The sequence below is a fragment of the Sparus aurata genome, chromosome 2, assembly GCF_900880675.1.
Source record: "Sparus aurata chromosome 2, fSpaAur1.1, whole genome shotgun sequence".
Taxonomy (NCBI): Eukaryota; Metazoa; Chordata; class Actinopteri; order Spariformes; family Sparidae; genus Sparus; species Sparus aurata.
Genome location: NC_044188.1, coordinates 12013442 through 12026489, shown reverse-complemented (window position 1 = coordinate 12026489; position 13048 = coordinate 12013442).

The following is a 13048-nucleotide window of genomic DNA, read 5'->3' as shown; positions in this document are numbered from 1 at the left end:
TATTTGACAACTTGGATTGAGAAAAGTCTGTCCAAATACATCTGAGGCACAAACACAGGTAGAGTCCTCTTGAATCTATGGTCATATACTTCTCCAATCACACGCGCATAGGCTGTTTCTCAACTCAGGGTCTGCAACCTTCGAAGGACCCGACCTTTGCCGTCTTCAAAGGCAAGTCCTTCGGAAAGACCTGCGAAGGCGGCTTCAACTGTTGTTAAATGGGGCAGTCTAGCCTTCAGAGTATTTCCTCGTTGTGTCACCAGATGTGCCCGCCCCTACCCGTTCGTCACTATACATGCAGCCCAGGTCCACGAAAGTGACAAGAAGAGTAAAATTTGACTGTCAAATATGTTTGAGCTACAGGAATTCCTAATTTCCTTTTTAATCCTCATCCTTGTGGAGGAAGAGAAGAAGTGGCTCTGTTTTTATCTCCGGTTGTGAGAGGACCATGGAGAGGTAAACCTGTTATTGAACCCACAATAATGTTATCATTATAATCATTATTAGCTAGCTAACAGTTTGGGGTAATTAACATACCAATACATTACGTTTATGCTAGACATATTGTTGATCGCCACATATGGTTTTATTTTAATTTTGAAGGTATTATTCCTATTCAAAATGTTTGGTGATGGTTTTGTTTGTTGTAATGATTTATTATTATTTTAATTATATTATGAAATTATAATTCTTGCCTCTTTCTTAAAAAATTCTTAACATGACAGCTGTCAATCGAGTCAGCCCCTGCAAACCCAGTTGATGGACGATGTGGTGGACAGTGAAGACTACACCCCCAAACACCCTGAGTGCCACCCCAGATGATGTCCCACTGACACCAGGGTCTTTATTGTGGCATCCCATCCAGCCCAGCAGCACTGCCAAGGATTCCTGCTCAGCCTATTACTGTACATAATTTGTAACAGTTTTAATATTGTTTTCAATAATAATTGTTTTTTTGTTAATAGTAATAATAATAATAATCTGTAAATAGTTATTTATGCTGTAATTTTGTAAATGGTTGTAAATGTTAAAAGAAAAAATTAAATCCCTTGTTGTTCCTGATAAGTAGCACTTGGTGCCATTTGCTAACCCTGTTATAAATTGTACTTAAACTGTAAATACTAAATGGAATAAACAACGTGTAACAATAGAACAATATTTTATTATTATTTCATGAAGTATATCAAATGAACAATTATGAACAAATAATTTAATAAGAAATCATAAATTCACTAAATAACAACAGAAATAATGTAACGGTTGGCCGTCCTCTCGAGCAGAGAGAATATGGAGTAAGATCGCTGTCAAAAAGACGTGTCCATGATTCTAACATTCGTATTCGTAATGTTAAACTTTTGTGTGCAAATAAAAATGTTGTACACAAAATTCTACTGTCATATACACAAGTCTGAGAAATTGTCTGGGTTAGGATTGTTTTTATGTGAGTATGAATCTAAAAGCTGTGAGTGCAAAGTCTTGTGAGCACAACTCTTATTTCTACGACTACGAAGTCCTCACTGTGAACACGAATTCAAGTTTTTGGGTACGAGTAGAAAAGTGTTGAAATGACGTCACGTAGGTCACAGGCAGGTCACAGGAAAAGTAAACGAACCTCGATCACTCCAAACGGTGCATTGTACCTGTCCTCTGTGAGGGGGCGGGTCAAGGGGCGAGCTGCTGGAATCTGACCGGACCGAGACCCCAACACCAAGAGAGAGATTTACTGAAACTGTAGCGGAACCACAAGGTCCAAAAGACAAACCATCCGGCACCCAGTGAAGGAAAAGAAGGAAAGAAGAGGAAGACGTGAAGAAGATAGAGGTACAGTAATGTCAATATGATGAAGAGAAAGTAAATTAATAGTTTAATGATCGTAGTTACCGTTGTTGTTAGCTTGCTAGCTTACTTTGGACGATAGCAGCATTGTTTAATAATCAATAAAAAGCTGAGTCGACGTGTGTTAATGTTACTCCATCTTAAATTCATCAGGGACATTTGGAAAGTTAACGTTAGACCTGTTCAGGTGTTATTTTACAGGTGTCTTTACTGCTAGTATGTCAGTTAAAATGCTAGTAGTTTTCCATCCCCTTTGTAACAGGGTAGATGTAAGCTTATGGTTTATTGTGTTATAGTTTAGTTTATGTTTGTTAAAGTTTACATCAGTGTTAAAGTGTATTACTGTTAATACTCCACATCTTAGCTTTCCCATATCATTCATAGGCGAATGAATATGTAGATATAGATATAGATTTACACTGCACTTGTACTCTGTTTAGACTTAATTGTATTGCAATGACAATAAACTGAATGAATCTCATCACATGTTCATTATTAGTCTTATGTATAGCACCCATAAAGCATCTGTTTTTGTTTTTTTATTAAAATGTAACATGCAGTGGTCACATATACTTCTCTTCTCTCTTCAGATGCAGTTTTAAAATATTTCAGCCAGCCCAGTGACACAGCATCAGGTGTTCCTGTCCTCTACTTCAGCACAGCAGAGTGACACAGCATCAGGTGCTCCTGTCCCTCTACCTCAGCACAGCCCAGTGACAGCATCAGGACTAAAGGCTGACTGGACATCTCTTCTGACTAGTTCACAGAGGACCAGTTCAAATAAAAAGCAGTTACACATTTTCCAAAAACAAAGATGGGAGAGTGTCAACATGACTTTTGTAACAGAGTCTTAGTCAATGCTGAAAAAATCAAAAGAAGCTGGCTGATGTACTCAAACAGAAATGATAGCTTGCACTGCTTCTGCTGCTAAATGTTTTCTCCCAAAAAATACAGACTTAATAAGGAAGGACTAAAGGACTAGTAAAATGTAAGCCACTTGTTGAAGGTTCATGAGGAAAGCCAGGAGCACAATACCCACATGGCAACAAGGAGGAGTTGGAGGTCGTTTTGCAAAGTGGCTGACAATAGATAAGTGAGAGATGGCACTCTGAGGCTGAGAGATAATATGTTTGCACAATGCCTTATTTATATTGTATTCTTATCACTTGTATCAAACATATTTAAAATAAATAAAATCTTGAATACATACATGCAGTTTCTGTGTGAGTGTATGAACATTGATTGTGAAATTGACGGCTAATCTTGCCTAGGGCACCAAATTACTCAGGGCCGGCACTGTGGGTGGAGCTGCAAGCTCAGGTGAAGCATCACAGGTAAAGTCATTAACGTACATATCCAATATTTATTTCATAAAATGGTACCATTTCAAATAATATACAGTTCATGGATTTACAGACTTACTGCTTTAGCTTGCAAGCTAAATTGACATAAATCTGTCCATCATATAAGTCCGGGTTCTGTTCCTCTTTGCTAACCGTCCTCTCGGTCATGTGCATTTGTCTACAAGGAAGCCAGCGGGAAATCAATCAGTGGATCGATGGATTATCATACACACATTATGACGTGTATATTGTGTAGTTGTATCTGTCATAAACAAGAGATTATGGGTTACAGGGCGCGTTTGTGTCGCGGTGCTGCAGAGACGAGAGCTGGGACACTGGGTCGGAGGCTCCTTTCTCCATGTAACAAGTTACAAGTCGTTAATTTAATCAGCACTATTACTCTGAAGCTGTTTAATTAGCGCAAAAATGAACCATAAGGCAAATGTCCCGCATTGTTCATTTTTAGCCTCTTTCCATCTGTGCTCCTCTGATCAGAGCGGCGTCTATAGCAACTGTCTGTTTTACAGAAATTGACACAACTTATCGATAAAGTCGTATTTTGATCAACATTATGTCTCAAATTGATTATGTCACATTTTGCAGGTCAGTGCTAATTAACTAGCACAAGCCAACTTCTAGTGCTAGTAATAGTAGCACTAATTACGCGTCACCTACATGTCGTTAGCTTGCAAGCTAAAGCAGTAAGTCTGTAAGTCCATGAACTGCATATTATTTTAAATAGTACAATTTTATGAATAAATACTGGACATACACGTTATTGACTTTACCTGTGATGCTTCACCTATGCTGGCATCTCCACTCCACCCGGTCCACTGCTGTTAGCTAAGGCTTTGGCGCATGCGCGTTTGGAGTAATCGGAGTTCGATTACTTTTCCTGTGACCTGCCTGTGACCTACGTGACGTCATTTCAACACTTTTCTACTCGTACCCAAAAACTTTAATTCGTGTTCACAGTGAGGACTTCGTAGTCGTAGAAATAAGAGTTGTGCTCACAAGACTTTGCACTCACAGCTTTTAGATTCATACTCACATAAAAACAATCCTAACCCAGACAATTTCTCAGACTTGTGTATATGACAGTAGAATTTTGTGTACAACAATTTTATTTGCACACAAATGTTTAACATTACGAATACGAATGATAGAATCATGGACTCGTCTTTTTGACAGCGATCTTACTCCATAAGAGAAGAGCCTCTCCATCCTCTCTCTGCTCTCTCCCTCTCCCCTTTCTTCCTCCTCCCTCTGCAGCCTCATGTCCTCCTTCATCCACCCTCCTCCTCTTTCTCCTCGGCCCTGGCTGGCTTTCCTCCTCCTCATCATCGTCATTGTCCTCCTCCTTGTCACCTGCCACGGCCCTGGTGGTGTGTCCTCAGGGATGGAGTCAGTTAAGACGGGGGGGGGCAGTGGAAAGCCAGGGCGAAGTAGCAGCGCTGGGCTTCCCGCTGACCCCCTCTCCTGTCCCTGGATATTTGCAATCCTAAGGCAGTATAAATCAATCAGGTCAGCAATTTTCAGCAAATATATATCAACTTGCATGGATATAACCAATATAATATAGTTTCAACATCATCATTCAAACCTGCACCTACTTTGTACTAGTTTTTTAAATTGTCCCACTTCTCTTTGGCCTGCTGGGGCTCGACCTTAACCTGCAGACCAATCTTTTCCTGAATTGTTCCAAACACAGAGACAAGCAAGAGAAAAGGTAAACACAAGATCGCATTAACAGAGGATGCAAAGATTTACAAAAAGTGACATGACAGGACTGAAAAATGGGCAATTCATTATTAGGGGGCCAAGCCCGAGGGGCCTAGGACCAGCGATGCTAGGAACCCTATTGTAGTCGTTAAGATTTTTATTTTTATTTTTCTCCGGCTAAAAGTGGTGCTGCAGGCTAAACCGTGCAAGGGAGGGCGGTGCAATTCGGAGGGTTAGTCCAGACTCCTGCGAATATCTCAGACACAAAAAACTACATATATCCGCCTACAGGGGGCGCTATAACCTAGGAAAACACGTTTTTGCCTATAACTCCCAAACCGTATGTCACACATTCAAAAACCTTGTATCCCCAGATTCCCTGGATGGAGCTGAATCACTTTGCGATTGGCCACGCCCACTTCCGGTTAGGACGGGTTTTTTTGCAAAATCACAAAAACTAGAAAACCTACTTTTTCGAACTCCTCCTTGGGATTTTGTTCGATCTGCATGAAACTTGGCACGTACACTCTTTAGCTGGACCTGATCTAAAGTTATCAAAATAATTTTGCTCGGTCAAAAAATGCGCAAATTATTAAAGAACACATTTCTGTAGCTAGCTATAAAAATGGAAACTGTTTGATATCTCGGTCAAACTACATGCTATTAACACCAAATTTGAGATCCTTGGTTGCCATGACACTGGGAAGGGATGAGCCGAATTTGGCGAATTTTGGCCACTAGGGGGCGCTAAAAGGATAAGAAGATTATATCTCCTGAACGGCTACGCAGATTTTGGGGCCAACTTCGGTGGGCTCTGCGGTGCACATGGTCCGAGTCGCACGGGGGGCTTGGCCCCCGTTCATAACTGCTTGCAGTTCTAGTTTATTATTGCCTTTCTTCCATCCAACTGCAGCGGAATGTGTCGCCCCTGTGAACAAATGTTTGGTCTGACCTCGGACAGTGATGAAGCTCTCTGTTTGCTCCCTAAAACAACAACAAATTAAATGTAAAAGACATTTTTTGTCATGTCAACAGACAAAAGAATTCTAACATAGAAAAAATATAATCATCATAAGGACAATCAAGAACTTAGCTCTTTATTCAATTCAAATGTTTAACTTGACTTTACAGTTTTACAGTCTTGAAATAAATCAGGGATCACAGCCTGATCTAAATTGGTTCATCTTGGTCCATTCATGTACATGTGGTAAAAATATTCTATAACATCTCAACAGTCACAATAAGATATAAGATATAAGTCTGAACGTCTAACATTTGAACATGAAGGCTTTTAAGGCTTTACATTCAAAAGCTAAGCATTACCAACGTCATATATTTTAACTGACATTTTGAGATTTTAAGGTCCCATGAAGTTTAACATATCTGCCGTTGGATGTCCAAATGAGTAAAAACCAAGTGTCACAGGGGTAAGGTAATTTTATTGTGTGTATTTTAAGCTCCCAGTGTTTTTAACTTGTAATATTTCTATATTTAGTGTGTGGTTTTAATTGTGAGTTTTTATTGTGTAGCAGTATGAAGTGTATGATGGGTTTCAGCTGTGTGGCTCTTGCCAGCCAATCGCTGTGGGGGAGCACCTTATAAAGGGAGGCAGAAGGCACCTGGTTGTCCTCTTGCCTGACGGAGCCGGGGTCACGTCACTTCCTCTTTTGCTTGGGGGCAGGTAGGCTGCCGGTGGCGACTACAGTCTGGTCTCACGCTGTCCATCCAGTTGTTTCATTCTGGTTATTTTATTTCAGCGGCTCGCTTGGGTGTTGCTGCTGGCTGCACGTTGCTCACTGCTGGTTGTGTGCCGCTCACTGTCTGCTGCTGGTTGCCATGTAGCTGATCGTGTTGCTCCATGCCGACCGTGATTGCCTGACTGGTATGTAGCATTGTGACTTTAGCTTCCCCCTTCAGCCACTCGTAAGTTGCTAATATCTGTTCTTTTATTGTAGGGTATAGACACCTGTGTAGTGGCATAGCAACTGCTAACCTGCAAGAAATCACTGCTGCTTTGCTTCGCCGTTTTGCCTCACGGCTCCGCTGCTTCGCTTCGCTGCTTTGCCTCACCGCTAGCTGCTCCGCTGCTAGCTGCTCTGCTGCTAACCGCTAACGGCTGCATTGCTTTGCTGCTCACTGCTAACTGCTTTGCCTCGTAGCTATTGCTTTGACTCATTGTTTGGCTTCACACTGCTTTGACACAGACTTTTATTTGCATCCGCGGTTGCGGTGCTCCAACGCTGGCTCCTGGCTGCTCACTATGGCTGGCTAAAAGCTTTAGCCTACGTCCAGGTGTTGTTTCAGCGTTTCCGTGGCCGAATTGTTGCCCGGCAATGCCATATTGACTGTGTATTGTCAAACCTGTCACATCTTAGAGTGTGTGTTTGTGTGTATGAGTGTGTGTGTGTGCAAGAGAGAGAGAGAGAACAGTGGGAGAGTTGATTTCATTTTCTTCATGATTAGTTGTTTATAGCATTTTCTTTATTTTCTTTCTTAACAATTGGTTTCACTGCAACCTGTAATTTTGATTTATGTTGGCTTTATGGTTATTTTGGACTTTGCAGGTTGCAGGTGCATTTCATTTGATGTCAATCTTGTTAATTCTATTTGATTTGTTTAAATTACTAGAGATTTAGTATAACAAGTGTTGATTTCTTGTGTTTTTGTGATTAGTTGTATTTTGTTTTTCTCACCTGCTGTCCTCTGACTTCCCCCATTCAGGTGCTGAGCCTAGGGTGGTGGATTGGGGTCCCGGTGGCAGTGTCTTTCTTGTGTTTTGCACTTTTAGGTTGATTTTGTTTCACTTTTATTTACTTCACGTGTGGTGTTCCTGGGATCCCCTTTGTTTTGGACCCATCTGCCCCAAAATGGCTCAGCCCTGATTGATCCCCCTTTTTGCCCCCAGTGAGTGACTTCTTAATAAGCTTTTAAGATTTAAAATTGCAATTAATAAATATTTTTGTACCCAGATATGCTGTCTCTGCCTCCATTGTAAAACGGACCTGATTGCCTTATTTAGTTTTCAAGTTGTCCTTTAAAAGTTAAAAAGGTCCCTGGGTGAAACCCCCAGGGTGGCGTTGACTGGCATAAAATGTATTAACCAAGTGCTGCCCAGAGCATGCTCCTCGTGCCGCCACAACCGATGAACTGTACATTGGGAGTGTGTTGTGCTTTTATTTTGAAAAGCCTTATCCCGGCCACGACACCCCTCAGCACAATCAGCGCACCTGAGAAAACTAGATTGGCAAGACTTTAAAAAGGATCCAAAGAAAGCAGAGAGGGAAGAAACGGACACAGAGGCGGCTAGATAACGAGAGCGTGAGGGCAGAAGCAGAACGCTGGGACCTGGAACTGTGAGCGCCAGGGATGCCAAGGGCGTGAAAACACCAGGAAGGCGGCGCCTGGAACAGTGGGCATCGGGAATGCCGAGGACGGCGGGCGCCGTGACACCGAGGGCACCAGAACGCCAGGACGGCGGGCACCTGGAACGGTGGGCGCCGGCCGGGAGACTACGGACAGAACCGAGGACGTGTTTATTGTCCCTTTTTGTTTGTTCCTCATTCAGCTTTTTAGCGCCCTTTTTCTTGTGGACTTTTACCTCTGGTTTTTACCTGATTTTATTCTGCGAATAATATCAGTCTGAATCCTGTTCAAACATCTGTGGTTTCTTGATTTTAACAACTGCTCTCGCCTGATTTTAAAACTTCACAATCAGTTTTAACCATACACCTTTTTAATCATTTTAACTTTTTTTTAACACACTTACACAAGTATAAACCCAATACTTGCATTTAAATGTGAGATCTGCGCCACTTCAGGTCGCCAATATCTCTGCAAAGAGCGTTGCACAGGCGCTGTTTCAGGTCATCTCCCGAGTGGGGATCCCGAAAGAGATCCTAACTGACCAGGGCACCTCATTCATGTCACGTACACTACGGGAACTTTATGGGTTATTGGGCATCAAGTCAATTCGGACCAGCGTATATCACCTGCAGACCGACGGGCTCGTCGAGCGTCTGAATAAAACTCTGAAGTCCATGATCCGTAAGTTTGTGCACGAAGACGGTCGCAATTGGGATAGGTGGCTAGATCCTCTGTTGTTTGCAGTGCGGGAGGTACCTCAGGCCTCCACGGGATTTTCTCCCTTTGAGCTGCTGTTCGGCAGAACACCGCGGGGGGCTTTGGACCTGGTTAAGGAAAACTGGGAGGAAGGGTCGAGCCCGAGTAAAAATAAAGTTCAGTACGTCCTGGACCTTAGAGCAAAACTCCACACACTAGGGCAGCTATCACGGGAGAATTTGCTTAAGGCCCAGGAGCGTCAACAGAGGAACTAGATTAAGACAATTTTCACCGGGAGATAAAGTGCTTGTATTACTCCCGTCATCCAGCTCCAAATTACTCGCCAAATGGTAAGGACCCTTTGTGGTCACACAACGAGTGGGCGACGTCGACTATGAGGTTGTGCATTCTGACAGGGGAGGGGCAACACAGATTTACCACCTCAACCTCCTCAAAGCCTGGAGAGAGGCGAAGCCTGTTTCCCTGGTGACAGCGGTGACAGAGAGAGATGAGCTGGGGCCTGAGGTGCTAAAATCCTCCAATTCCGCCTCGCTCCTCTGTGGTGACCATCTCACACCATCCCAGGGAGCAGATGTTGCCAGGTTGCAGCAGCGTAATGCTGATGTGTTTTCCCCCCTGCCAGGACGCATGGACCTCATAGAGCACCATATTGAGACGCGCCCGGGCGTGGCGGTGCATTCACGGCCCTATTGGAATTAGCGGCTATGCTGGAGATGGGGGTAATAGAAGAGTCCTACAGTGCCTGGTGTAGCCCCATAGTTCTGGTGGCCAAGAAGGATGGGACTGTCCGGTTCTGTGTGGACTATCGCAAGGTGAATGACGGGTCACAATTTTACGCCTACCCGATGCCCCGGGTTGACGAGCTCCTGGATCGGCTGGGTACAGCTCGCTTTTTCACGACACTGGATTTGACCAAGGGCTACTGGCAGATTCCCTTGTCTCTAGGGTCTAAGGACAAGACGGCCTTCTCCACCCCATAGGGTTTGTACCAATTCGTTACACTGCCGTTTGGGTTGTTTGGTGCCCCAACCACATTTCAACGCCTCATGGACCAGGTGCTGCGCCCGCATGCTGCATATGCAGCCGCCTAGTTTGCAGAGCATATGCAGCAGGTGGCAGCAGTGCTCGAGTCTCTGCGACGGGCGGGGCTCACGGCCGACCCAAAGAAGTGTGTGGTTGGACGGGGGGAGGTACGGTATCTGGGTCACCACTTGGGAGGTGGGCAGGTGTGTCCCCAGGTAGGTAAGACCACTGTGATTACGGCCTGCCCGAGACCCAAGACGAAAAAAGAGGTGAGACGGTTCTTGGGGCTGGCCGGCTACTACCGGCAGTTCATTCTGCGTTTTGCAGACCTGACCAACCCCACGACTAACCTCACCCGAAAGGGTGCCTCAAATCCGGTCCAGTGGATGGAGCCATGCCAGCTGGCATTTGAGAGGGTCAAACAAGCCCACTGCGGGGAGCCTCTCCTCCACACACCTAACTTACAGTATCTCTCCCTTTCCTCCTGCAGACCGACGCCTCGAACAGGGGCTGGGGGCAGTGTTGTCTCAGCAGGTGCGGGGGGAGCTGTCCCAGAGGGAGTCTCGTTACAGCACCATCGAGAAGAAGTGCTTGGCTATCCGATGGGCGGTCGGTGCTCTGTGGTTTTACCTGCTGGGGCGGCCGTTTGCCCTCTGCTGGGACCACGCTCCCCTCCAGTGGCTCCATCGTATGGATACCAGCGGCCGTATCACCCGCTGGTATCTGGCCTTACAGCAATTTAAATTTAAAGTGCTCCATAAACCGGGGGCGCAGATGGTTGTGGCCGATTTCCTCTCTCGCTCCAAAGGGGAGGGGGGGAGTAGGTTAGGCCGGATGGCTCCCCGGTCGGGCAGTGGAGGTATGTGGAGGTGAGTGTGGTCAGAGCACGGCTGCGGGCGGGAGAGAGAGAGGTGGAGAGCACTCAGGAGAGCAGAACCAGTTGAGTGACTGACATAGCTGGCACCCAATTACTAATCACTCACTCCCTTTAAATGCAGTAGCGTGCTGGACCTCGGATGGAGGTGGCAGGAGAGATGCCCGGAGAGCAGGACGGGAGAAAGGAGAAGCGGTCCGAGACACACGAGACGCGTTCGGCTCCCGTATCTACGCATTCACGCTCTGACTGGGTTAAGTCAGTAAAAGAGGCCTGAAAACACCAATACTGTGTCGGTGGTTCATATGAGTGAACTCACGTTAGCCTGGAAAGGGCTACAGGCACCTTGTGCCTTCAGGGCCTGGTGGAAGGCCACCAGATCTGCTGGGTCCTTATCATGGCCAGATGATTCTGTTACTCTTGGTTGGTAGAGTGTGGACCCAATAGCGGATAATGAGGCAGGAAGTACAGTACAAGGTAATTTATTGACTTAACAAGGGATTTGCAGTTAAAGATGTAGAGAGTCGCAGACGGAGTGCCCATCTTGGAGGAATGAGAGGGAGGTGCGGTAGCTCAAGGTGGCACTGGTGGTAGCATGGCGGATTGACACTCTGGTGAGCATAGGGTAAGGCTGTTGGCTGCAGAGGTGTGGAGAGCTGGATGGCTGGAGCAGGAAACACTTGTAGTTTGAGTGAAGGGACACTTGATTCATCTCCAGGAGAGAAACATGAAAATATTACCATGAGTCATGTACCACATCTAACTGATGAAATCAAATGACAGCAGGTAGCAGGGATGGAAATTAGCACCCGCCACCCGCCAAATGCAAGGGAATTTGCGTGCTGGCGGGTGAATTCAATCAGTTTTCCAGCCACTGTGGAGGGTTCATTCCGATCACTGGTCACAGTCTACAGATTACCTCCGCTCTCCTCGCACAGTTACCACACATGGGCTTGTGGCATTTCAAGTGTCCGACGTGTGGTTCGTTTGCAGCTCTTTCAGAACGGCACTGCCTCCGTCTCCGTGTCTGCTTCTGCTGCGGTGGTTGCTTTGCTGCTGCCCACCTTGTGCCGACTGCTCCGCTCGCTGTTTCACGGAGGAGATAACTCCCGTTTTTGTTTGCCCATGGTGCCAACCAGGCGATATAATACAACTATATAATAATTAACTTACAAGTTAATTCGCAAAGACGCACAAACAATGTAACAATGAAACCCCACAAAATGATGTGCGGTCAATATGAGCGCTTATGGCCGAAATAGGTCAAACATATCATATTGTCTTTGTCTTTTGTGTAATTTATATAAAAACTATTCTAAATTAAAATACAGACAAAGTTATTGCACATATTTGAAAACGGCCAAAATGACCATCTTGGCCGTTCTACTGCTAGCAAGCCCTCAATTGAACTCTTCACTGCTACTAATTATTACTCCGCCCTCCGGTCAGCTGAGCTGGCTACTCTTTTGTCGGAGTTTACAAGAATGGAAGTAAATTAAAATGTGGCATTACATCGTAACAGTAGAACATAAGGAATAATTAAGTACAGTAAATTCTGTAGTTGCAAGTAGATATTGCTATATATTACTAACCTCCTAATCACCTAATGATGCAACTTCCACTTCCTGTGTGTGGGTCCAGTGCAGTTGAACATATGAAATAAGTTGAAATTTGTAAATTCCTGTAAGTTGCAGGGAAATATTGATATAGATTTCTAACCTTCTAACCTTCATTTTGAACCACTTTGTCAATTCAGACTTAATTTCCTGTTATTTTACGGCTTAGTAGATGACCCTTGAATAGTTTCACCCCTGTAATCATTCATTGGTATCACATAATTACTGAATAATCAACTCTGGTAACAAGTACTGATTGGGAAGTACTATGTGCATGCCATGTACAAGAAAAATATGTTTCTAGGCATTGTACTGTACACATCAATGCTTAAATATAAAAGTGGCTGGTAAAAATGTTGAGTGGCTGGTAGATTTTAGAATTTACCAGCCACAGTGGCAGGTGGACAAAAAAGTTAATTTCCATCCCTGGCAGGTAGCGTGGAGGGCAGGGCTTCTTAGGAGGCCCTGATTGCCAACTGGCTGCAGATGAATGTATGTCAGCAGCTCCAGTGAATGGGAAGCTCCGCACAGCCTCTCAATAGACTTCTGGTCTG